Raw genomic sequence first — 22,358 nt, 5'->3', positions numbered from 1 at the left:
AAGTCGGTGGCATGCTGCAGGCGGCCGGAGATCTCGAGGAGCAGCTCCGGCGGTAGACCGCTCCAGGGGCTGGGCGTGGACGCGGGCGCCGGCGTGGACGCTGGTGCGGCGGACCGAGACGCCGCACGCGAGGGGATGCACCCCATTGATCGGATCGGATCGGATCTTGGGAGGAGAGGAGAGATCGACGTAGGGCAAATGAGAAGAAGGCCAGGCCCAGCCGTGAAGTTTCAGCTGTGGCACTGCATGCAGAGGCCCATCTCCATCCTAACTTCCAAAGATATACTTATGAAATTCCTTGTAAAAAAACTGTAATTCTGAAAAGATACTGCGGCTTTCAGTTTGTTTTCCTAATCAAACTTCAGAACGACCAAGCTCAGTTATGATTCTAAAGCCCCATCTCAAGCAAGGCATGCAGTCCATGCATGCACAGAGGAGCTTCTTTGCTTGGCATGCCCGCATCTTAATATCTTGCCGGGATGTTAAACCAAAGGGGAAAAAAACTTAGTAAGGTATTTTTATTAGCTTATATAAAATTATAGCATACCACATCGTGCTTGAAAGTTTTCATTTACTTATCTAATACTCCCTCCATTCTTAAATATAAGTCTTTGTAGAGATTCCACTATGGACCTATATACATTCGTATGTGGTCTATAGTGGCATCTATATACATCCGTATGTGGCCCATAGTGGCATCTCTACAAAGACTTATATTTGGGAATAGGAGGGAGTAAATCTTAGCTTGCCCTTGCACTGCATGTTTTTTTTTTTGAAAAGAAGGATTACCCCGGGCCTCTACGTCAATCGATGCATACAACCATCTTTACTAAATTATTGTTCAACAGAGTCTGACAAAGCAGATACATGGATCGACCCAAAGCCACCTTTCTGGCGACCTCAATCCCTAGACCTACAACTCTGATGGAGTGCACTGGCGCATCCATGCATGCCATCTAATTTGGTGGCCTCACCAGGCTGCCCAACTGCGAGCCGAGAGCACCAACCGATCTAGCAGACCCTCAACGCACACCGTATGCGCACGCTCTAGAATCCGCCGCCGCCATATTCCGTTGTCTCATCTTCAGGACAGATCAATGCATAGGCCTTGCCAGTCCTAACTATCCTCGACGCTAGACAGTGCCACCATCCATCGCCAGGACCCCGCTATGCCACGCCGCCAAGACCCTCCATCGCCGACGCAAGAGATGCCACACCGCACAACCTCATGCTCCGCCACCCCAGTTAACAGTATTTTAAAACGATGCCCTCGGGAGGGAGAACTTCACTAAATACACCGTCATTGTCCGATCTGGGAGACCCAAATCTAGGGTATCCCCCGGAACAGCCCGAGCAAGGTGAGCTCCAGCCCATAGAATGCCAGAACAAGATCAAAACTCTTCCAAGCGACGCCCCAAAGGGGGATGCGACGACTACGACTCTGTCGCCAACCCGAAGTCAGGTCTTAGGCTTTCTCCTGAAAATCTTGAACCAAGTGTAGCAGAGGTCAAAGATCTCCATGATTGTGCCTCAAAGGAGGGAAACATGCCCGCGAGCACTACTGCCGTCGGCCGACAACAACCGAGAAAGCCTTCACCCGGAGCATCTCGGGCACGAACCATACGTGTGGCAAACCGCTGATTTGCTGACCTCCCGCGCAGCAGACACACGGGAGCCACCACCAAGCTACCCTGACTAACCTCTCGCCACAACCCCAGCCGGCAGCACCATGTTGGGGAACATAGTAATTTCAAAAAAATCCGTACGCACACGCAAGATCATGATGATGCATAGCAACGAGAGGGGAGAGTGTGATCTACGTACCCTTGTAGACCGACAGCGGAAGCGTTAGCACAACGCGGTTGATGTAGTCGTACGTCTTCACGTCCCGACCGATCAAGCACCGAAACTACGGCACCTCCGAGTTTTAGCACACGTTCAGCTCGATGACGATCCCCGGACTCCGATCCAGCAAAGTGTCGGGGAAGAGTTCCGTCAGCACGACGGTGTGGTGACGATCTTGATGTACTACCATCGCAGGGCTTCACCTAAGCACCGCTACAATATTATCGAGGATTATGGTGGAAGGTTGCACCGCACACGGCTAAGAATATGATCACGTGGATCAACTTGTGTGTCTAGGGGTGCCCCCTGCCCCCGTATATAAAGGATCAAAGGGGGGGTGCGGCTGGCCAGGAGGAGGGCATGCCAGGAGGAGTCCTGCTCCTACCGGGAGTAGGATTCCCCCCCCCCCCTTCCTAGTTGGAATAGGATTCGGGAGGGGGGAAAGAGGAGAGAGAGAAGGAAGGGGGGGCGCCGCCCCCCTCTACTTGTCCTATTCGGACTAGGGGCGAGGGGCGCGCGGCCCAGCCCTGGCCACCTCTCCTCTCTTCCACTAAAGCCCACTAAGGCCCATATACCTCCCGGGGGGTTCCGGTAACCTCCCGGTACTCCGGTAAAATCCCGATTTCACCCGGAACACTTCCGATATCCAAATATAGGCTTCCAATATATCAATCTTTATGTATCGACCATTTCGAGACTCCTCGTCATGTCCGTGATCACATCCGGGACTCCGAACAAACTTCGGTACATCAAAATGCATAAACTCATAATATAACTGTCATCGAAACCATAAGCGTGCGGACCCTACGGGTTCGAGAACAATGTAGACATGACCGAGACACGTCTCCGGTCAATAACCAATATCGGAACCTGGATGCTCATATTGGCTCCTACATATTCTACGAAGATCTTTTATCGGTCAGACCGCATAACAACATACGTTGTTCCCTTTGTCATCGGTATGTTACTTGCCCGAGATTCGATCGTCGGTATCTCAATACCTCGTTCAATCTCGTTACCGGCAAGTCTCTTTACTCGTTCCGTAATACATCATCTCACAACTAACTCATTAGTTGCAATGCTTGCAAGGCTTATGTGATGTGCATTACCGAGAGGGCCCAGAGATACCTCTCCGACAATCGGAGTGACAAATCCTAATCTCGAAATACGCCAACCCAACATGTACCTTTGGAGACACCTGTAGAGCTCCTTTATAATCACCCAGTTATGTTCTGACGTTTGGTAGCACACAAAGTGTTCTCCGGCAAACGGGAGTTGCATAATCTCATAGTCATAGGAACATGTATAAGTCATGAAGAAAGCCATAGCAACATACTAAACGATCGGGTGCTAAGCTAATGGAATGGGTCATGTCAATCAGATCATTCATCTAATGATGTGATCCCGTTAATCAAATAACAACTCTTTGTCCATGGTTAGGAAACATAACCATCTTTGATTAACGAGCTAGTCAAGTAGAGGCATACTAGTGACACTCTGTTTGTCTATGTATTCACACATGTATTATGTTTCCGGTTAATACAATTCTAGCATGAATAATAAACATTTATCATGATATAAGGAAATAAATAATAACTTTATTATTGCCTCTAGGGCATATTTCCTTCACACCAATGAACAGATGAGGACCGCCTTGGTACAACGGTCCTACAGGATCGTATGCGCTAGATCTGGATCCCGGAGGGGCCAGGCTTGCCCGAAGTCACCTCGAAGCCCCATGGCCGGCCAGAGCTAGCCACTGGAGAGTGGATGTGTTGACGAGCCGCTGCACCGGGGAAGACCACCGCTGGTCAAAGCCTAGATCGCGCCCTCCACATCTCCCTAGGGCAGAGTAGCATGGCCCCGTCACCACCGTCCTTGTCCGCGGCACGGACTTCGCCGATGCCAGCCTCAGGCGGTGGCAAGGGATCGGGGAAGGATGAGGCTTGGCGGCGCTAGTTCCTTCGCCTTGAGTCGCCCGCGCAAGGCGACGCCTCCCTTGCACTACATGTTACTAGGTTCCACGCGACATGGAGAACACCACACGATCACTATACATGTTAGGATTTGTTTGGTGTTCTCCTTAGATCTTATTGTAACCCTAATCATATGCATTCGTTGATTACAAACTAGAGTTATCAGCAAAAACTGGAGCTTTATTTCTTTTTATTCTTTGCCTTTAATTTCTTTGTTTGCGGGTAATCTTTACCTCTAATTTCAATTGAGTTCTTTATCAATCAGAACTTGATAAGAGTTATTATTTTGAAACATATAGTTGATTCTAATTAAACGACATAAAAAAACCAAGTTACATATTTGACGGCTCCCAGTAGAGCCTTTACCTCATGAAGAGCATCGACGTAACCAACAAATTGTGTTGTGTTTTTCACCACCACCTACTTCTTAGAGATGTCCGGGGAGCCATCACAATGCATTTCTTTTCTTGAAGAAACTGAGAGGGTTGGGATGGTAACTTGCTATACTTGTTGATAAAATGGGGTTGTGGTCTATTACCACTAATCTGAATATATTGATTTGGTTCAAAAATGGGATAAATTTCACCTCATTTCTATTGTGACCTTTTGGTGTACTACAGAAGACGATTTTCCTTTACAGGAGTGTGTTGTGCAACAAGACCATAATGTCACAATGATAATACCGTGTTGATTTTGGTCGCAGTGTCCAAAATGAATTGATGGTTATGTATCCAGTTGGTATAGCATAGAAGATTTAACAGTAGAGTTAAGACAATCAAACTAATACGAAGGACATGCTTCTTATTAGCTCTGCTTTTAGATCTATTGCGCTAGCTACCAGCTCAGAAAGCTCGATAGGAGAGTGTGAGGTAAATATTCTCACCATCTCTTTCTCCCCTCCCCCTCTCTCTCTGAGCGGAAAGATGAGCACGTGCGGCTAAACGGCTACCTGAGAGATCTTGACAACAAACGAAGAATGGGAAATGATAGAGTTGCTATCCTTGTCAACCAGATTAAGGCAACAAAATATGAGGCATAGAATGTCATCAGAATAGATGATAACTTGGATAGATAAACCGGCTAAAGACGGGCTTTACGGGTGCTATTTTAAGGTATGTTCGCTTCAAAGTGACCTGATTACTCTTCATAACATCGGTGTTTAAAACTCGGCGTATAAAAATAAAGTTTAGTTATATCTTTGAAAGTGAGGAAAAAACAATATTGGTTTGGATAATACTGCTATAGCTGAGGATGAATTGCCACAAAATTTTAATATTATGGACCAAGACTATCAAGATGATCTTGTCATGGTTGGTTTTGAGAACGAACATAGAATTAGTGGTATGTTTGTTGGCAATGAAGACAAGATTAGTGATGTCTCCTTAGTTGCCATGGGTGGTGCAGAAAAAGCAACACTCGCAAGAAAAGTACATGCCCCCGTCAATCAAAAATTTGAAAATTTTGCTTGGGTGATTATATCTGAAATATTCAAGGGTATTGGTTTATTAAAGGATATTATGCAGAAAACTGTGGAGGATATATAAAAATCTATTTTATTTCATCAAATCAGTGAGTATATTGTGGGAAAATGATCTATCATTTTCTATTAAACAAAAGAGAGTTGGAAGTTCTTAATTGTAAGGGGAAAGTGGACATATGGGAACAAATAACTAGAACGGTAAAGGCTTTTCCAGATTCAAATAACGGCAGCAGAATATTCTTGACCACACGAAACAAAGATGATGTCAATCATGTTGAAATGCTAACCCATGTCCATGCACTGAAGAACACAGATGAAAAGAAAAGCTGGGAACATTTTATTAGAAAAGCTCTACAGGCATAACTCATGTCGATGATTTTGAAGATATTGGAAGAAAGCTCGCAAGGAAGTTTGATGGAGTACTACTTGCACTTGTATCTTTTGGTGGTTATCTATCAAAGAATCTAAATACACCAACATGGTATTATATACTACTGGATTGGACATCAACACAACACATAAGGACAATGTGTGACATACTAGCTCGCAGCTACAAGGACCTGCCAAATCAAAATTTACGATCATGTTTAGTTTTTCTTGCCACTTTCTCTGAGGACTAGAAGATATATGTGTCTGATCTTATTGAATTGTGGATAGCAGAATACTTCATTCCACATACACCAAAATGCAAACTAGAAGAAATAGTGCACAAGTATGTTACCAAGTTGTCTCAAAGAAGTTTGGTCCAAGTTGTTGAAGGAAGCATGACCCACGGATTGATTCGTAGAATAAGGATACATGATATCTTACGTGATTGATGCATATATTTCGTGATGTCAGTAACAAACCTATAGGTCAGGATTCAGGCTCCTTTCACTTTGAATGTATGTATGTATGTGTGTATTCATTTCAATATAACTCGTCATTTGAGGCCTCGTTCTTAGGTCTACATATACTAAAAAAAATGTAGGTCGAACTGATGCGTCATCATCCGATATAATTATATCGCATCATTTTTCTTTTCAAAGTTTGAGTGGTGAGATTTTACCAGAGAAACCTTATGCCTGACCTTTTCTTGACTTTGGACTCACATCAGCATCCCTACCTAAGCTGAGATTCTTGAGATTTTTTCACATTAAAAACTCACGTTTGAAATATTTTCTCTAGAGTAATTGTTGGATGCATTCATCTTAGATGCGTTAGACTGAGACAATGTGAATGTGTAACTCGGTGATGTACAATTGGACAACACCTTTACTTGCAGACTATAGATCTAATGTACACAAAACTGAACTCGGGGGTACCAAATTATATATGGGCCATCCCTACTCTCAAACATGTTTACCTATGGAATGATTTTTCTACACCACCGCATGGAAGGAGTTTACGACCAAAGTAGAAAGTGCTCCATACCTTAAATCTTAATTTTGCTCGTACAAAATCCCATTGCCATAACTTGGTGATTTTATTGGGACATATGACTCAACTAACAACATTAATATTGGTGATGAGACGAAAATTGCATACCCACCGGGATGGTTAGCATACTTGCAAACATGCCTTTCCTAGTTGATATTTATTTGGGTGGAATTGGTGTAGTTGACGCATTACATGTTGAGCTCCCACAAGGCCCGAGACATCTTATTCTAATTGTTGATATCATTAAGTAAGATCGAATGTCTATCCTGGAGAAGCTCCCATGTGCTGAGGCTATATGGTTATGAAGATGTCTCATGCTCTGCACAAGGATTTCCTTGGCTGCAACTTCATACTATTGCAATTTCTTTTCCCTTGAGGAGTGGAGGACGGAGGATACAATGCCAAAGCTCTGCAGTCTAATACTTATGATGTGCAAGAAGATGAGTAGGCTCCCTCAAGGGTTGTTGCATATTTGTCACTCCATGATCTTTTGGCCAATATGTCCCAGATTTTTGAAGATGACACAACATTAAAGGCGATGCTCTAGAAAGAATGCGAGGCAAAAAAGTGGTTTTAGCTTAAGTTAAGTTTCCATGAACTTAATCATTGACCTTATTGTCCTAATAATTATTTTCCTTAAATTGCTATAATTGACGCGAATTAGTTTCAAGCATCGAGGCAGTTAATCGAGATACCATCTTGTTGGTTTAACCATTGGTGCATGTAGCTATAATAAATATATGCTAACATTTGTTTGGATGAATCGATTAATTTAATGAGATTATGATCAACTTCATAGCTGCCTCCAGCTAAATGAAGTTATTGTTTTGAGTGCTTGTGTTTTTATACATGTGAAACATTAATTTGAAAAATTTAATTACAAAGGAGGGCGGATATCCATGATGCACTTGGAACGTGCCCCACGAGATTATTGAAGAATATTTCTGCATGGTGTATTGATTTATCGATTCATCCTACCTCCAATCCATGGAACCGTTCAGATACTCTGCCATAGCAATCCTTCAGACCAAAATCTGTATTATTAGTTTCTTGTAAACTCTGTTTTAAATACAATGAGTAGGGCCCATGTATTGCATGCTTTTCTTATTATCTGCCTCCATCAAATATGCATGTTTATCTACATTTTGCCTCAATGTACTATGCATCAATGTTCATAAAAATGCTTTGTCATCAAAGAGATATGCTTTTTTTTGCTTGTGATGAAACAACGAGTTTTATTCCACAATACTTGTGTTACATGCAACTAGTACTAGCCATGAAACACAATAATGGTTCACCCAATTCCTGGTGCTCCCTCAGTTCTACGAAGATATTATCGAGCCAATCGGCAAACCAATTTTGATCATTCTCAATCTTCCGGAGCACAAACTCATGGAGTTCCATTAGACCCAGGAAATATTAGCATCCAGAGAGTTGGGGTTCCATTAAATCTATCATGGTATTCCTTTTTGTCCTCCATAGGCCTATGGAGGACAGTTGGAGGACGGTAGTTCTAGACCAGTGCATGTAGTATGGCTGATGTATGTATATTCCTTTTGTATGATGGTTTGGTTTGCAGAAAGCATATTTCTACAGGGATCCGTTGATCAACATTGCATATCCTTCCAACTGCATGTACCTTTCACATACGTACCTATACGTACGTTCATGTATTGTAGATAGATGTGCTCCTTTTATTTTGTCTCTTCATGAGCAATGAATAATGACTATACACATCTATTTATTTGTACGTAAAAGAGGGCCTTGGTTCAAGTGCATCGGATTATAATGCTACAAAATCAAGTAAAATGTTTAAACATTGCACATTGCTTTAATATAAGAATATACTTTCGTTTTCGAGAATCCGTCACAAGAAGTGCCTTTTGTGATGAAGCATTCCATAACATATTTCTATTGTCGATGATTCCTTTTCTTTGACACATTCTTGTTGACAATAAGCCATGCACGTGGCGGTGGTGACCGGCGTGAGAGCGACCAAGTCGAGTCCGTGCCGGGCGTGGGCGTGTGTGTGCGTCGGCGGAACTAGCTAGCTAGGTGCGTAGCGTGGCCGCAGGGACTGGCCGGGTCGTTTGGATGCTAAGAAGGCTACGCAGGCCTTGACCGTGCATGTAGGTAGTGGGTTATTAGCTGCGTGGGTTTAGTTAGCTAGCTTCATGCTGGAGTTTGTTAGCACTAGTGCGTGAGTGGCATAGGAGCCGGGCAGGTTGTTGTCTTGGTAGTGTGTGCATGCGTGTGTATGCACCTGGGGTATAAATCCCTCCCTCGTGTACTGATGTAAAGCACGCCAGTATGAGCCGAGCCAGTGGTATGTTCCGGACACGAGTTTGAGCTCGAAGAAAATATCGTTGTTCATCCGGCGAGGTGTTTGTGCGCCGGAAAAACAGTGTGTTCCTTCTTTCACCTTCGTCCGAGCGAATGTGTGATGAAGTATTTTGGTTTTGTAACCTTTTTCTAATGTTAATGAAATTGTGGGCCACATTGAAACAGAAAGAAATTTGAAAGAGGTGAAATCTGTTCGCATTATAGTGGAGACATAGTTTACATAAATTAAATAAAAATGTATTACATACACATGTTTGCAAAAAAAAATCCATCGATGCTGATGCGGTCCTCAATATGCCTCGTTGTAAGTCTCAGTATGATGACATCTGGTCCTGGGCTGGGAAAGAAATGGTCATATAGGGCCTTGTTTGAGAAGGCGCAGTGTAGCAGCATTAGTCCGTCGACTTCATTGGTTGGAGAGGAAATTTGGAAGAGGCTATGGAAATTTCGTGTTCAACCAAAGGTTCGTGTTTTTTGGTGGAGAGTGGTCTGGAATATTTTGCCATCCTACCATGAATTGAAGAGGAGGCACGTCATGGAGGAAGCAAGGTGCACCTTAAGTGGAAGTGGAGAGGAGACACTGCACCATGCGAGAAAACAAGAAATATCCACAAACTAACCAAAGTTAAAGCTCTTGAACCAAAAACTAAGAAATATCAACAAATACATAGTAGAGAATTAAATCACCATTTTCTGTTCAAAGAAAATGTGGAGACAAAGTAAATCAAAGCTATTAAACCTCACTTTATCCTTTTGAGTTCAAAAATTTAATGATCTTCTTGTTTCAAGCCTCGAGCATTTCCTTAATTTCATGGACAGGAGTAAATGTCAGGTTGGGGCAAAGCCACGCACACTCATCGCCAACGCGGCATCCAGAAGGTAACCACTTCACGAGCTTGGTCTCATTGTTAATAAAGCTATACCTAAATACACCAGCTCCAAGGACAAAGTAGGCACACCCGTTGGCTTCATCCAGATTCACAGTAAAGCTGGCGGGAGATCCAAGAAACAATGCGTGGTCACCTAGGTTTCGCCCATCTGTCTCCACCCACTGCATCTTACCACTGCCTGGCTCCTTTCGCATTGTGTGTAATGTCACTCGGTACGGGTGCCCATCACCGCTGGTGTTACGAATCGAACACCTTTTCGTCAAGATGGATGCCAACAACAATTCACCATGTGACTCCAAGAAGTAACTGCATTCATGAAAATAATTGATGTCCCAGCATACATCCCACCTCAACTCGAGGTTGCTGCGGATATCACCCCCATTGGTTTCGAAGTCCATCATCATCAGCAACCTACCTGGAAAATTACCTGTCAATACTAGGACCTTGCCGTTATGATACATGGCATATGGTTGTTCCCATAATTTAAGTCTTTCTATCCTGACTGACCATGTTGCATCGCCAGGATGCAGGATGGCCGCTATAAATGGCGCCTCGTACCAGTAAGAGGGAGGCGGGTTAATGAAGGTATGCAGAAAGATAGTGTCATCGCCATAGACGACGCCGCGTAAATTCTCCATGGACATCCTGATCTCGTCTGGTAAGGGAGGTAGACCGGTGACGGCTCCGGTAAGAACATTGACGAGCCTCGGCTCAGGGTGCGCGACAAAGAGCCAGGCGGCTGTGCCGTCCGAGCTAACCACCAAGTTTCTATTGTTGTTGTTGGCAGGTGGTGGCTCTGCGAGGACGACGTCGGGAAAGCGGTGGGGCGTTTCGTGGGGGCGATTGAAGTCGACGACGGAGTGCAACATCTGGCCGTTATTGCGGGACGTGAGAACCCATGGCAGGCACCTGGGGCGAGAAAGCAGCGCCCCAGCGTCGCGCCACGACCTGCAGACGGCGTGGAAGCGGACGATGTCGGCGGCATGCCGGAGGCGACCAGAGACCTCGCGGAGCAGATCCGGCGGTAGGGCGGTCCATGGGCTGGGCGTGTCGGCGGTGGACCGAGACGCGCGCGAGGTGCTGCACCCCATCGATGGGATCGGATCGGATCTAGGGAGGAGGGAGATGCAGGGCGGCAGATTGTATCGGAGACCGAAATTCCCGTAGGCAAGTCGATGATCACGTACGTACAGCAGAACCTGCAGCCTGCGCAGATATTTTTCTTTTCTTTTCAGGGAAGCGTGCGCAGATGGAACGAAGCCTGTTTCAGAGAAAAACGGGAATGCAGCATCTTCTGGGGGGAGACTGACTTTACTCAACTCTTCTCTTACTGGCATCATATTCTACTACATGTCTATGTTCATGCTATCTAAGAAAGTGATTGAGAAGTTAGATAAACACAGAAAAAAGTTCTTTTGGCAGGAGACTGATGGTCGGAAAAGATACCACTTGGTAAAGTGGTCTAGAATCTGTAGATCCAAAAACAAAGGGGGGCTGGGAGTTAAAGATCTGCATAGACAAAATATCAGCATACTCACCAAATGGTGGTGGAAATTGGAAACTAAGCAAGGGCTTTGGCAGGAGGTGATTCGTGCTAAATATTTCAAAAATGACACGATCCCCTCGGCGAAAAGTAAGTTTGGGGATTCCCCCATTTGGAAAGCTATTATGAAAGTAAAGGAAGTGTATTTGGAAGAGAGGAAAGTGACCTTGAACTCTGGTAATATAGCCAGAGTTTGGAAGGATCCTATTAGAGGTGCTGCCCCCTTAAGAGATAAATTCCCAACCTTATTTCACATATGCAACTATCAGGAGATTACTGTTGCTGAATTTAAAAACTTTGGGGGTGGTGACATGTTCAGAAGAAATTTACACCCTCCTCTCACGGATCAGTGGAAGGATCTGGTTGAGGTGGTTACCTCTTGGCAGTTATCTGACGAAACTGATCAGATTAGTTGGGCGTTGGGTAAAAAAGGTAAATTCTCGACCAAATCGGTCTATACACACTTGGAAAGGCATCTGGCTGGATGTGACTATAGATGGATCTGGAAAGCGAAAATCCCCCTTAAAATCCAAATTTTTCTTTGGCAAGTATTCCAAGACGCGGTTCTGACTAGAAAAGTCATGAGAAAGCGCAACTGGGCAGGCAATCCTAATTGCTCTTTTTGTGAGAATGTGGAGACCTCACAGCATCTTTTCTTTACGTGCCATGTGGCTCGGGTGGTATGGAGGACGGTTGGATGTGTGCTGGGCACATCTTTATGTCCAAATAACATTTGGCAGTACTATTCCTGGTGTTATATTTTCCTTCCTGATGGAACCAAACTTTACACCTCTGGTTTGGCGGCAGTCTGTTGGGCGATTTGGAACAATCGTAACCAAGCTACTTTTGAACATAAAGATCCCAAAAGCCGTTTTAATGTGGTGTATGCTGCTTGTGGTTTTTTGATGTACTGGGCAGGTTTGATGGCTGGCGATGATCGGGAGACCATGGAGCGCGGAGCCAAGATGCTCAGGTCTAGTGCATCGATGATGATGAGAATCTGCGCGGCTCCAACCAACTCAGCTTCAAACTGATCCCTTCTGCATCTCTTCGGAGCTTCGAGTTCTCGTCTGTCAAAGATAGGCTGCCTTTCACTCCTGCGCAAGTGCTCTGATTGCTCTTTTGTGAGCCTGTAAGCTTGGTGAAGTTAGACTATTTCGGGTTCCTTTTGGGGACTCCTTGGTGTTTAGATCCTTTAGGTTGCGTGATCACAGGTGTCGCTGGGTTTTCGCCCCGCAATAAGCTGCTCGATGACGAGTGCTCATGGTGTGTTTCCAAGTGGTGCTTTGAACTCGCCTCCCCTTTCTAGTTTCCTTGCGATGTAGTTGGTACTTGGGTCTGTGGTTGTCTGAACTATGTATTTCTGTTATGCTTTTAATGGAAAGGGGTTGAGGCCCGGTTCAAAAAAAGAAGAAGAGAAAAACGATCCCACCAGGTCTGTCCAATTCGGTCTAAAGCTGTAATATGTTGTACTCCATATTATAGCTATCAGTAATTTGTACTGCTATAAAGCAAATTTTATAAAACGAGTAATCTGTATGGCTAATTCTAAAGGACGGGGTGCTCCAACATGCATTGCTCGCGGAGTTTCTCCTATAAAAAATGCCAATGAGGGTTAGTCCGTGGATTGGTCTTTTTTCTTACTGCTAATTCTAAAAAAAGTAATTTGTACTGCTTTATCTAATAAAAAGTAATTTGTACTTCTCAAAAAGGGCTCTCAGTTTGTGCCATGATATAATATGTTGAAAACACACACGTAGTATCCTTTTCTCTGACAAATTGTTTGTACCATGGCTTCAAGTTTGGGAATTGTGATGCACCTTCATGGGTTGTGATGCTCTCTCGTACTTTGAGTCTATACAAAGTTTTAGACTCGCATATATCCCAGATCTCGGTGTGTCTTTTCCCTGTCTGTTTATTTTCTACTACTTGACAAACAGTGAAGAGATTGGAAGATACTTTTATACTAATTTAACTCCATCGCAGCCAGGCTTTATTTATTTATTGCAATCCAGCACAACACCTGCTCTGCTCTCAAGAAAATCGCGTACTTCTGAGTCGGGTTCAATTGGCAGCCGTGACTGTTATTTTGGCACGCATGTTAGACTAGTTGTATAGGGAAAGGAGAGTTGTTCAAATTGCAACCTTATTTTATCCCTTCTTGTGTCTATCTCCTCTACTGACTCTCTCATGTATTGATCGATCTACAACTTGTAAGCCACGGCATTGTCAATATATATACAAGTGCGGCCCGAGCAAAGAGTTCAACGCTTCCATCATAGTTTTACATGGTCATCAGAGCCTCTTCCTCCTAGATTGATTCCGTCTAGCTCCAAGGAAAGCCATGGCCGGAACTATCTCCTCCGCTCTCGCCAGCACCATGAGTGCCCTCACTACCGATTCATCGTCCTCCCTCTTCGCCCCTTCATCCAGTACTACCAACGCCATGTCCATTGAACCTCCACCCCAAGAGAAGCTATCCAGGAGCAATTTTCTCCTTTGGAAGGCCGTCGTGCTGCCTCGAATTAAAAGCGCTCAGATGTCGCACTTCCTTGATCTGGCTAGCCAAGCGCCGCCGGCCACCCTCACCGTCACCAAGGACGGGAAGGAAGAACAAGTTGTCAATATGGCGCGCGTCATCTGGTCCGTCCACCAGCAGCACCTTCAAGGATTTTTGATGGGATCCCTCTCCCGCGAGATCTTGGCCCAAGTAGTACGCTTCAGACGCCTGCCGAGGTATGGGCTGCCATCCACGCGACGTTTGTGGCCCAATCACAAGTGCAAGCAATCAACACAAGAATTGCGCTGCACAATCTACAGAAGGGGAATTTGAGCATGTGAGACTATGTCGCCAAGGTCAAGTCTCTCACCGACGAAATTGCTTGTGCTGGAGGAACTGCTCTCACTGATGGTGAGATCACCTCTCATATCCTTGCTAGTCTCGACTTAGATTATAATCCAGTCGTCTCTGCTCTTGCTGCTCGAGTGGAGCCGATCACTGTTCCTGAGCTATACAACCAACTCCTCTCCTTTGATGCCCGCATGAATCTGCTCCATGGTCTAAATCTTCGCCAGTCCTCTGCTAATGCTGCCTCTCGCAGGCGCAACATAGGAGGTCGTGGGCAGAACCAGCAGGGACGCAGCCTCAGCAATAGTAGCAGCGGGCGTGGGCACGGTGCTTCTCAGTCCTCCCGCTCCGGTACAGGACGAGGCGGCTACAACAGGCAGAACGCAGGTGGAGGTGGAGCCGGCTACAAGAGAACTAGAACCAGTACGGACGTAGAGTTGCACGTTCTTCCAATAATCGATGGCCCCGCTGACAGCTATGCAAAAAGCTGGGCCACGAGGTGATGGAGTGCTGGCATCGCTTTGATGAAGACTACGTCCCCGAGGAGCGTCATGTTGCTGCAGCCATCCGAGAACAAGAAGAAGATGCAGGTATCGTGTGGTACGCTGACACCGGTGAAACGGATCATGTCACAAGTGAACTCGAGAAGCTCACTTTCCGGGAGAAATACTACGGCGGCGACCAAATTCACACCGCAAGCGGTGGAGGTATGAACTTCATCACATGGATCAAGCATTAGTTAGTTCCCAAGTTCAAAATGTGATCTTCTTTTAAAAGATGTCCTTCATGTTCCACAAGCTGATAAAAATCGTGCATCTGTGTCTCGCATATCTGCTGATAACAATGTCTTCTTTGAAACTCATCCTACATATTTTCTTATAAAGGATCGGGCAGTGAGGGAGCTCCTCCATCACAGTAGTTGCATTGGAGGACTTTACCCCATCACATCCGGAGCTCTTAGTCATCATCGTCGTCGTCAAGTCTACTTTGTCGTCAAGCCCTCTTTGGCAAGATGGCATCAAAGATCGGGACATCCGTCATCAGTTATAGTTAAGCAAATAGTGAATAAAAGCAATCTTCTATTGTCCCATGTAAAGTTGAAGAGTCTGTTTGTGACGCTTGTCAATGTGCTAAAAGTCAACAACTTATCCTAAGTCAACTAGTGTGTCACATGCTCCTTTAGAACTTATTTTCAGTGATGTATTGGACAAGCCACAATAGACTACAAAGTTGCTCTTCAATTCACAGCACAACCACCAATGGTGAAAACATAAACTGTGAGTGAACTTCTCTTATCCAAATCACCAGTAAAATAAGAATCAACAAAACCAACAAGTCCATCACCAGTTTCCCCAAACTATAAATAAGCATTAGAAGTACTTTGCGGGTATCTGAAAATCTATTGAACTGCTCTCCAATGCGTTTTCCCAGGATTGGCCATGTATCTACTGACAACACTCGATGCATATGATAAATCTGAACGAGAACAAACCATGGCGTACATAAGTGAACCAACTGCACAGGGAAATCTACACATGTACTCAATATGAGCATCTGACTTAGTACATAAGGCTAATGATAAGTTGAAGTGTGAAGCTAACGGTGTACTCACCGGCTTGGCATTATGCATATTAAAATGACAAAGAACTTTATCAATATATCCCTTCTGACTTAGATATACTTTTCCAGACGATCCATCTCTAGATATTTCCATGCCAAGTATCTTCTTTGCTGCACCCAAACCCTTCATCTCAAATTCATTATTCAATTGTTTCTTTAGTTCATTAATCTCTGACATGCTCTTGGCAGCAATTAACATATCATCAACATAAAGGAGCAAATAAATAGTTGAACCATTGAAAGTTTTCAAATAAACACAACTATCATAATTAGATCTTTTAAAACATTGAGAGAGCATAAAGGTGTGAAATCTCTTTTACCACTGTCTAGGAGATTGCTTCAACACATAAAGAGATTTATTTAACTTACAGACAAGCTTTTCTTTTCCATGAATAACAAAACCTTCAGGTTGTTCCATATAGATATCCTCTTCTAATTCTCCATTTAGAATGTAGTTTTAACATCCCATTGTTCAAGCTCAAAATCATTCATAGCAACAATACCGAGTAAAGTGCGAATAGAGTTATGCTTCACAACAGGAGAAAAGACTTCATCATAGTCAATACCCGCCTACCTGGAATCTGGCTATAACCTTTAGCAACTAATATAAGCTTGATTTATATCTTGTCTCATCATTAGGAGAAACACATTCTTTTCTTTTGAAAACGCGATTGCAACGAATAGGTTTCTTCTCTCTACATAATTTTACTAAATCCCAAGTACCCATCTTTTCAAGTGATCCCATCTCATCATGCATAGTGGTCATCCACTTATTACTATCACCAGAAATAATAGCCTCACAATATGAAGAAGGCTCAACATTACCTTCAACTTCCTCTCCAATGGATCATGCAAAAGAAACCATACTGCACCCTGCAATTAAACTTTTAGGTTTTTCAATACCCCGCCTAACTCTGTCACACGCGAGATTCCAACCGGGTGGAATAATAGGTTGATTTGGAGTGACATGTTCATCATCAACGACGGGTTCATCATGTGCATCAACATTTTCCTTATCAGATTTATCACCTGAATCAATAACATGCTCCATCGGAAGAGTAGGCTGCTGAACAATAGGTTGTTGTTCACTCAAACATGAATATTAGTAGATGAAACATCATGTAACACAACAAATTCATTAAAGATAACATTTCTGTTAATAACAACCTTTCGGATTCCAGGATTCCACAATTTAAAACCATTAACACCAGATTTATAACAAAGAAAGGTGAACTTAACAGCCCTAGGATCCAACTTTCCACTATCAACATGAGCAAAAGCAGTGCAACCAAAAACTTTCAACTCTGAATAATCAGCAGGAGAACCAGACCATACCTCAACTGGAGTTTCTTATAAAGAGCAATAGATGGTGACTGATTAATGAGATAACAAGCAGTGGAAACGGCCTCAGCCCGAGAACGCCTATGCAAACCTGAATTGGACAACATGCAATGAACTTTGGAAATAGTGGTTGTCGGTGTCAAAACCAGCGGATCTCGGGTAGGGGGTCCCGAACTGTGCGTCTAGGCCGGATGGTAACAGGAGACAAGGGACACAATGTTTTTTACCCAGATTCGGGCCCTCTCGATGGAGGTAATACCCTACTCCTGCTTGATTAATATTGATGATATGGGTAGTACAAGAGTAGATCTACCACGAGATCAAGGAGGCTAAAACCCTAGAAGCTAGCCTATGGTATGATTGTTGTGTATGGAGTTGATTGCCTACGGACTACAACCCTCCGGTTTATATAGACACCAGATAGGGTTAGGGTTACATAAAGTCGGTTACAATGGTAGGAGATCTTGAATATCCGCATCGCCAAGCTTGCCTTCCACGCCAAGGAAAGTCCCATCCGGACACGGGACGAAGTCTTCAATCTTGTATCTTCATAGTCCAGGAGTCCAGCTGAAGGTATAGTCCGGCTACCCGAACACCCCCTAATCCAGGACTCCCTCAGTAGCCCCTGAACCAGGCTTCAATGACGACGAGTCCGGCGCGCAAATTGTCTTCGGCATTGCAAGGCGGGTTCCTCCTCCAAGTCCTTCATAGAAGATTGTAAACACCAATAGTAGTGTCCGGCTCTGCAAAATAAGCTCCCACATATTGCCATAGAGAGAATAATATTAACACAAATCAAATCTGCTGACGTATTCCGCAGTGCGTCATCACACTACAGCCAAGTCCTTTACTCGAATCATTTTTACTTTTCCACCTCAGCATGTTTTGCGAGGCGGTTTCCTTGGCACGTCTTGTCAAAGCAGAGATCGTGTACCCCCTTTACGGGATTCTCATCAATACGGATGTGGGTAATCCAACCGCGCCACTTATCATGGCGCTTGGGAGGCAAGCGAGTTTTACTAGGCAGGTGGGGATGCACAACCGCATCCGCCCATATAAGGGGATAAGGATCCACCTTTTTACCTACGCCTTCTTCCTCCTTTGCCTATCCATCTCATGTGCACTCGAGCTCCAGCGCCCAAGCCCGCACTTCCCATCTCAACCTTCTCCAGCAATGTTTGGAGCGGGAGGCAAGTGGAAGGTCTCCTCCGTCATGGAGGGCGACCTCAAAAAGCTTAGGAAGGCCGGATACTTGTCCAAAGACATCGCGCACCGGCTTCCCGAGAAGGGGCAGCTCCTCCCCACCCCAAGGCCCCACGAGAGGGTAGTATTCCTTCCCCACTTCCTCCGCGGACTGGGTTTTCCACTTCACCCATTTGTCCGGGGGCTCATGTTCTACTACGGCCTGGATTTCCACGATCTGGCCCCGAACTTCATCCTCAACATCTCGGCGTTTATCGTCGTGTGCGAGGCTTTCCTCCGCGTCCGCCCCCATTTCGGCCTCTGGGTCAAGACCTTCAACGTCAAGCCCAAGGTGGTGCGCGGCAGCCAGGCGGAGTGCGGAGGCGCCATGGCGGGCAAGATTGCCAGCGTCCTGTGGTTCGAGGGCTCCTTCGTAGAGACCCTAAAGGGGTGGCAAGCCGGGTGGTTTTACATCACCGAGCCACGCAATCCGAAATGGATCGCAGCCCCTGAGTTCCGATCCGGACCCCCCACGCGGCTCATGTCCTGGAAAGAGACGGGCCTATCGTGAGGTAACGAGGAAGAGGTGACCGGACTGAAGACATGCATCCAGTCCCTGGTAAACAAGCCAATCAGGCTTGTAAATGTAGTCCAGGTCATGCTCGTTCGCCGAATCCTCCCATGTCAACAACGGGACTTTACTCTGTGGGAGTTCGACCCGGCATAGCACCGAACCCTTAACAGGCTCTTCGGCACGACGTATGAAGACGTCTGGAAGGCGCTAATCAAAGGTGCCGAGGCTCCCGCATCCGCTTCCGAGGACCGCGGATACAGCTCGCAGCGTCACGCTAGCGAGGTAAGCTATTTTCACCTTTTACAGGATGTTAAGTTTTTTCATAGTTTGACTCTATGCGGGATATAAACTCCCTTACCTTTGACAGGCTTGGCGGGCGATATCCGGACCGATTAACTGTCCGGCTCCGCTGCCCGAAGACCCAGCCCCAGCTCTACTAGCGAAGCTGCTGGTTCCGGCGCCTTATGTGGTGCTGGAGAAGAAGGCCAAGAAGAAGAAGACCACGGGGACTCGAAAGAGTGCCCGCAACATGGTGGTGTCCGACTCGTCATCTGACGAATCCGAGACGCCCTCCTCCCACGAAAACGAGGAGGAGGAAGAAGAAAACTCCCCCCCCCCCCCCCCCCGCGCGGAGGGAGGAGAGAAGAGGAAGGCCGCCCCAACGGGGGTGGCCGAGGGATCTAGGAAAAGGAAGACCCCTCCGCCGGACTACGCCCCGAGCGCCGAAGAGGGCAAAGAGGAGTGGCCAAACAGGGCCAAGCGTCCGGCGAAATCGTAAGTTCGGATATCAGAATAACTCATGATGTTCCTTTGTTGCACAGCTTTCCCTAATGTCGAATGTAATTATGCAGTCTGCCCCGGGCCGAATTCAACGAATTGTCGGGCGGCTCCCTGGACTCATCGGACGTGAACTCAGTTCCGCCCGCTGTCTCCCCCCGCACTGCAGACGACGCCGAAGTGGCATCGCGACAAGCTCCGAGGCAGGAGGAGGTGATCCCGGAGGAGCCGCAAGGCAACCTCCCGGACTCCAGGAGTGAAGGGGATAAGGCCCCCTAGGGCTCCAAGTCCGGCTTTGTGCCGGACACCGTGCCGGAATCTTCCACAGTTCCGGACCGCGGTAGGCGAACTCCTTCCAAGAGGAGCAAGCCTTCTGAGCCGGCGGCCTCCGTCCAACCGGAGGTGCCGGACAATCTGCTGGAGGTGCTTGACGGCGTCTCCATCGACAAGGGGCACCGTACTATTATGAGTACGGTGATCCAGAAGGTTCAGTCCGCCAAGAGCGGACTGACTGAAGCTTGCGCTAGCCTTCTAACAGGCTTCGAGGTAAGTAAAAATATGTAAAAATAGTACCGCATAGACAGTAGCCCCTGATGCTCTGTTTGGCATTCGGAAAGAAAAGCCGAATAGAGGATCTAGTAAATTTCGCAGGAGTCTAACAATAAAGAGTGAATATGCGTGTGCAGGCTTCGCTGCTATCCACCGCCGCACTGACTGCGGAGGTGGGTGTCCTGAAACAGGACCTCAAGCGAACCGAGCAAGAGCTCGGCCTTGCCAAGCGGCAGCTCGAGGAAAAAGAAGGTAGGAAATACCTTACAGAAAAAGTGCCTATAGAGAGGCATGATTGCAAAAAATAACAGGATTGCACTGCTTATTATAAGGGCCACGAGTGAGGTGGCGACCCTCAAGCAGGCGCTGTCCGAGGCCGAAAAGAAAACGGCCGCGGAGCGCACCGAGCGAGAGAAACTTGGGGCTCAGGTCAGCGAGGTGCAGCAAGAGCTTCAGGCTCTCATGAAAAAACATGAGAGTTTGGAGCTTGAGTCAAAGACCCAAGCGTCCGAGCTCGCGGCGGCCCTTGAGACTGCCAAGTCTGCCAAGGCCGAAGCCCAAAAGGCCCTCCAAGAGTTGGAGGAGATGAAGAAGATAGCAGCGGGTAAGGCATTCTTTATGTAAAGCAGAAATATAAAAGTAAACTACTTGTTACTTACCTGAATCCGGAGTTCTCCAAGGGCATTCGCAGATCTTCCCCGCAGCGTATCCGACGCCGCCGCATTCTACCGAGCTGAAGAGGGCAGCTCGATGAAGAAGGTGTTCTGGTCTCAGTATGCTGAGGCCGGACACCCTGTGCCCTTGAGCGACCAGCTGAAACAGCTGGTCGAGCTCCACAAGGCGGCCGAACAGGCCATGAAGGGCTTCATAGTTTGGCTGTGGCCCGGAGAGGCCCTGCCTGGGAGCTACTTCGGGCTGGTGCGGCGGCTGGTGGAGGCCTGTCCAAGGCTCGAGGTCATCAAGCGCTCCGTCTGCATCGAAGGTGCCCGTCGGGCCTTGCCCGTGCAAAGGTGCACTGGGGTAAGCTGGACGGTGAGAAGCTTGTGAAGGACGGGTCGCCGCCGGGGAAGGAGCATCGCAAGCCCGAGAACTATTACAAGGATGTTCTTGCGGGTGCCCGCCTTGTGGCGGATGAATGTACCAAGGATGTAATTTTTGAATAAACTCGCTCGTTTTTATCCTGTGCGCTGAAAACTTGTTCATAGGCGCTTAAGCAATGCTTGTTGAATTTAAAATATTATTTTCTGTGCGGCCGTTTATCAAAAAATTGAGAGATGGCCAGTCGTCGGCTTCTGCCCCCATGCCACTAGTGCTGGGGTGTTCGGGATAAACCTAAGCGCTCTTTTTCCCATAGTTGGGTCCTTCGAGGGAGGCGCTCAGCACAACGAACCAGACAATCGGACTATAATGCTTGAACACTCTCACTTAGCCATAGAACTTTATAATTTTAAATTTCGGCGAAGCCCCTAGTTCGGAAGACCGAGTTCGGGGCGCTATCCACGCCTTGGCCGGACAAATCCGGCTCCTCGCTCGAAGCGGCATAAGTCTTTAGGGACTCGAAAAACCTCTCGAACAGCGACTGGTCTCTCGCCTCATCATGACAGTGAGTTTTAGCTTTCTCCACTGAGGTGCTTAACCTAGCTCAACCGGGGCACAATCGCAGTGGTTCTCTTAGTGCTACCTTAACCGATATAGCGGAACGTAAGGTACCAAAATATAGGAGCCGGGCAAACCCAACTATTGACCCAAATCATGATTCGGAGCCGATGCATATAGTGTTATAAGTTCGGGGTGCCACACTTGTGAAAGTATACAGACTTCTCACACCATATTAAAGGGTACTGAAGCCCCTGGCGTACTTGCCGTACCACAGTGTACGGGTGCAACATGTCAATAATGAACATATATAAAAGAGAGTAATGCAGAAAATAGACAAAAGCTATGCATTGTTTATAGAGAGGCTATTTATCA

General features: G+C 46.2%; 1 pseudogene; it reads left to right on the top strand.

Moving 5' to 3' along the window:
* Positions 1–14,394: 14,394 nt before the first annotated feature.
* On the top strand, positions 14,395–14,533 carry LOC125526128 (small nucleolar RNA Z247; annotated as a pseudogene).
* Positions 14,534–22,358: the final 7,825 nt, after the last annotated feature.

Source organism: Triticum urartu, chromosome 7A, assembly GCF_056163025.1.
Source record: "Triticum urartu cultivar PI428250 chromosome 7A, HENAU_Tu73, whole genome shotgun sequence".
NCBI classification, from domain to species: domain Eukaryota; kingdom Viridiplantae; phylum Streptophyta; class Magnoliopsida; order Poales; family Poaceae; genus Triticum; species Triticum urartu.
This window is presented reverse-complemented; position numbering and strand designations above follow the sequence as displayed.